The sequence below is a fragment of the Cryptomeria japonica genome, chromosome 9 (assembly GCF_030272615.1).
Source record: "Cryptomeria japonica chromosome 9, Sugi_1.0, whole genome shotgun sequence".
NCBI classification, from domain to species: domain Eukaryota; kingdom Viridiplantae; phylum Streptophyta; class Pinopsida; order Cupressales; family Cupressaceae; genus Cryptomeria; species Cryptomeria japonica.
The window spans coordinates 689315609-689321354 of record NC_081413.1 but is presented as its reverse complement, the minus strand read 5'-3'; positions in this window follow the sequence as shown (position 1 = coordinate 689321354).

The window sequence follows — 5746 nt, the reverse complement described above, 5'->3', positions numbered from 1 at the left end:
CTAGATAGACTGAGAGAGTTCACATAGAGGCCATATCGTGATTGTCGTGGATGGTCAGATGATAGTGAGGAGTTACCATATTGTAGACAGGAGAGGTACCTAATTGGGTGACCAGTGAATCACCAGAGAGTGACTGAGTTGTACCTACCAGAGAGACTCAGTCGATAGTTTGGAGAGAGGCAGGATGTACCTAGGAGGACTGCACACTTTGCCCGATCTCACAGAGAGACGAGTCAGTGGGGGAGTATGATTCAGCCACACATAGCATATACTGACTTCACATAGCTACAATAGAGATAGTGGGATTGGAGATCAGATGTAGTGGACACCGGGATGACAAAGGAGTATGAGAGATGGTTTGCACGACGATGGCCAGTGCCATTGACAGATCCGGATATTCCAGTACCGAGGAGACAGGAGGACTTCCCACTCGCTAGAGAGGAGGAGGGAGATGATGAGGATGAGGAGGATGAGGGTGGGGATGAGGATGAGGGGGATGACAAGGATGGAGATGAGGAGGGGGATGACGATGATGAGCCAGATTCAGGTGAGCAGGAGGCATTGCAGGATATACCCATAGAGCCGGAGACAGCTAGGACAGAGGAGATGGAGATGTGCAGGGCTACCATAGCGAGTCAGTAGGATCACATTGCGACTTTAGAGAGGGAGAATGAGCAGTTCAGAGTGGAGCTAGCCAGACTCATAGTGGCTTAAGACACAACAATAGCTCAGGCACAGTGAGAAGAACAAAGAGTCACTGAGTATATTGGGTCGATTCGGGATGCTAGTGCATGGGAGATGGCACTGATGCTGGTAGAGACTGGAGACGAGATACGCCATTGGAGGACACTATATGAGAGTGCAATTCCACCAGAGTAGAGAGCAGCTTCATATCGGGCACGATCGAGGACAGAGAGCAGAGCACGCTCTCGGAGGTCATTGAGCAGTATGGGGGTGAGTGGACCTATGAGACCACCATAGCTAGGACCAGGAGGGACATCATCCGTGAGACATGGCAGGGATGAGGAGGATAGAGGGAGCACCCAGTGACAGAGGCACATGCTCCTTAGGACAGAGACATATGTAGTTTGACATTTTGTAGTCAGCCTATGGGCCATACTTAGGACAGACAGTCCAATTTTGTACTCTGATATTATTGTGATATGTGATATGATATGCATCGATATGATGGAATGCAATGTGTTATGACTTATAGTTGTTTTCTATGTATGGATGACTGACGCATTGTTTATTGTGGAACATGTATGGATGCATTTTTATGTGTTTTTGATGCATTTATAATATGAAATGGATAAAATGCTTGATGTGATGCTCGATGTAATGCAAATGTACTAACCAATGGATGCAGGATGCAGCATATATGTGTGGAGATCGGAGAACGAGATTGAACTGACTATCCGAATTGACGGAAGAAATGTTAGTAAGAAGAAATGAAACAGAGGACAGTTAGAAACGAAGAAAAACTTCCTTTCAGTAATGCACTTTGTAGGTGAGAACCTTTATTTTAATGTAGCAAAATGGATGTGCAGCATCATGGCATGGAAGGCCAAAGCTGAAAAGCAACCCTTTTTGCAAAAGACAGACACATCGCAGACAAACAACAATCACAACCAAAAATAAAAGGACCATGATCCATCCCGGTCACTCTAAATCACTCAATGACATCATCGAGCAACATAGGAACATGATCGAAGCCAAAGATAAATCAGTAAAAAGATAAGATGCACAAATTCCAACAAATCAAACTAACATCTTGATCTTCATTGTCAAAAGTTGAAAGTGCTGATAGGACGATCATGCTATCTGGTTTCAGGACATGTGGTACCCCATCTAAGACAAGACACAGTCTGGTTTCGAGTATACCACACCCTGTATAAGACCCATGATATTAGCTAAGGACGAATAATAGTGATGCTGATGTTTGATTGTTATGACAATTGTGATCAGTTTGAATGTCTGGTTTGAATGAAAAAGTTCATCTATTTATGCATGATTTCAGTAAAGCACAGCGTTGGATTGCGAGTCGTTGGAGGGATGCTCAGTGATTTGTCTATGCACAAAGGGGATATTTATTGCAAAATGCTTGTTTTTGGATTTTTTACCATTTTTTTGTGTTCATTTTTTAAGGACTTTATTGACTTTTTAAGGATTTTTTCAGGACATTTTTTCAATTTTTAGAGATTTTTTTCAGGACATTATTTGATTTTTTTGGATTATTTCAGGACATTTTTCAATTTTTTTTGAATTATTTCAGGACATTTTTCAATTTTTTTGAATTATTTCAGGACATTTTTCAATTTTTTTGAATTATTTCAGGACATTATTTCAATTTTTTTTTTGAATTATTTTAGGACATTTTTCAATTTTTTTGAATTATTTCAGGAAATTATTCAATTTTTATGATTTATTTCAGGACATTTTTCAATTTTTATGATTTATTCAGGACATTATTCAATTTTTATGATTTTGCCCCCAGTGTCTAGCAAGGCAAGGAATATGATAGGTGAATAAATAGGCTTGCTGAAATGATGGTGGATAGAGGGAAGACAAAGGCCTTTTATCATGGAGACAATACAGATGCAATTTTCAAGGGCTATTGCGTGATGGGACAAGAGACTAGATATGACAATGTAAAGCAGTGTCATGGCATGAGGGACATGTCAAGAGGTTTTTGAAACCATGTTTTGCATTTCACGTCCTTATGTCAGATCAAGATCAAGGGACAAAAAGAGTGTATGGATAGTGATAAGAGATGGATAGGATAAGCAAGACCAAGAATGGATAAGGGACATGGACTGAAGGTCGGGATAGGCTAAGGGATAGTGGTAGAAAGTTGCAATAAGCGAGGGAATATGGATGAAAGGTTGTAATAAGAAAATGGATAAATGACCAAAAGCTATGATGGACTAAAAGCTGCAAACAAGATGCATGATGCTCATGAAGTTCCTTAGCCTTGTCAAGATCAAGGGTGGAAAGAGGAAATGGACACGAGGGACAATAGGATAACGGAGGGTAATGACAGGGGTTGAATAGGATAATGAAGGGCAATAGGATATGAAGGAGGAAACCTGCCCCCAAGTGTGGTGTGCAAGAAGTTCATAGATTACACATGATGCCTATTTGCCAGGCTTTCACCATGGTACTTGCCCACGAGGCACCTGTTCACAAGGTTTTCACCAGTGGACGAATTATTTTTCTTTACTTTTTTCTTTTCTTTTGTCTTTTATTTTTTATTTTTTTTATTTTGACTTTTTCAATAGAAGATGGACACATGATAGGGGATGGAAAAAGGACTCAAGCATATTATTGTTTGGATATTAGCCTTGAAAAAAAATGGACCATGACCTTTAAAAGTATGCTCAAAGACGTTAGTAGGATAAGGACATGGAAAATGAGATGGAACTAAGGTAAGGATCTATGCAAAGGATCTGACCAAAGGGGTCAAAGGATGGAAACTATGCATTGGATAATGGATAGGGTATTGGAAGAATTGGGCTTGAGTGGATGGAAATTTTGGCAAGATCGACATTGGCACACACCTTGAGGGGTCATGGACTAATGGAGGAAAAATGGATCTCAGATTGTGAGATTTGGATGGAGGAATAGCTTGGGATTTTGGGACATAAGGGCCCAAAATGGATGAAGAAGGTGATGGAGGAACAAATTTGAGAGGGTTGGATGGAGGAATAGCAACTTTGGATGCCAAGTTGGATGTTTCTTTAGGCTTTTGTGCTTCAAGGAGCCGCTTAGGGATCCACATGGTTTTTGATTTTTCATGCTTTTGTGGTTCCTTGGAGTGCATTGCTTGCACAAGGGATTTAGGAACCCATATATATTTTGACTTTGCTTTATTTTGCTCAGTGGGCCTTTGTGGCATTTTGGATATTTCTTTTTCTTTATAGATCATATTGTTCTTTTTTTTGACATGTCGATTATATTGGACATGTTGATCTTTGAATACATGTGGATTTTTAGACTTATGACTTTTATACTTGGCATCCAAATTGCTTGTAGGGGGAAAGGAATGCATGGATGGATATGAATGAAATGGACTTCTTTTGGATTGATGAAATTTACTCACGGATGTGTTCCTTTGCTGACCTTGTATAGAGGACAAAGGGATATAAGGACCTAAGATGGATGGAAGGGATGATGAGGAAGGGATATGTTTGGATTTTGAAGGGATGTTGGATTTAGTAGGGGTACCCACGTCTTGAGGAATGTCATTGAGGCCATGACCCTTAATATTTTCTTTAACATGAAGGGATTCTTGCTTATGGAGATCTACTCCTTTGCCATTATGAATATCTTGACTTGTAGGATACTCTTTTCTTTGGGAAGAAGACGCGAGTCCATTATGAGGTGGATATGATATGAGAGAAATAATGAGATCTTGAAGTGGATCGGATTGCACCAAAGTGGAAGAACCCATTATGGATGTCGAGGGTTCATGAACATCTTGCACTAACATGTTAGAATCATGAGGGGGATTAGGATCATGAGGGGGACTAGGATTGTGTGGTGGACATGGTTCAATGACAGGCTCTTCAAGAGATGGAATGGGAAAAATAATGGGATCATCAAAAGAAATGCGATCTTGGAGTGTATATGGAGCATTAGGACAAGGAGATGGAGGAACAAGAGGATCTTGTGGAGGATCTAAGGGAATAATTTGATCTTGACAAGGAGGAAGATCATTGGAATCCTCTTTAAAGGTGCTTTTCTCTTGACTTTTAATGGGATCATTGGAAAGGATGGAAAGGATATCTTGAATGTCAATGGGATTTGAAAGGACATTTTTTTCATGAAATGGAAGGGGATCATTTGGGATTTGATGGACTGAGATATCTTGATCTTTCTTGGGGAATGGAGTGTCAATAGGACTTTGGATAAGATGGACAAGAATAGGGGAATCGTCATGAGTGTTTGGGAACATGGGGTCCTGGTCAACAATTGGATGGGATGATAAGGTTTCGGGATCTTGATCTTGATCTGTTTTAAGACACATTTCTTCATGCTCTAAATTATCCTCTTGACATGGGGTTGGACTTTGAATATGCATGGAGGATTCTGACAAGGAATTAATGTTTTGGCATGAAGGAAATGCACTTTGAACATTTGTGATGGATTTTGGCAAGGAATCAATGCTTAAACATGAAGGAAATGCAATTTGAACATTTGTGATGGATTCTGGCAAGGAATCAATGCTTGAACATGAGGAAAAGGGACTTGGAATGGGGTCCTGTAAAACAGGTAATGGCAATAAAGTGCATGGTGGCATTGGGTCTTGTATTTCTGAAACATGACAAGGATGTGCATCATGAATTGGATTATCTTGGAAATCAATTATGGATAGCCCTTGGCTAATTGCATCCTTGGGTGTATTATTTGATGAGGACAATATGGAAGGTTTTTGTGAAACTTCTAAAGGTGTAGGGATAGACGCCACTAGAGAATCAATTTGTTTGCAGGGGGATGAGGCATTGCTAGACATAATTGTATTATCTTGATCTTCCTCAAAGAACTCACTTGGTAATTTCCTTAAGATCATTGCAATAAAGCCACCTTTCTTTTGAGGTTTTGACATAGTTGTATCTGGAATTTGAACTTGTTTTTGGTTTAATGTCATGTTATGATATTGGACTTGGTTCAATTGTTCCAACATGTTTGAAACTTGGCTTGGCATGTGCTGCAACCTTTGTTTTTGAATGTTTGGTTGTGGTTG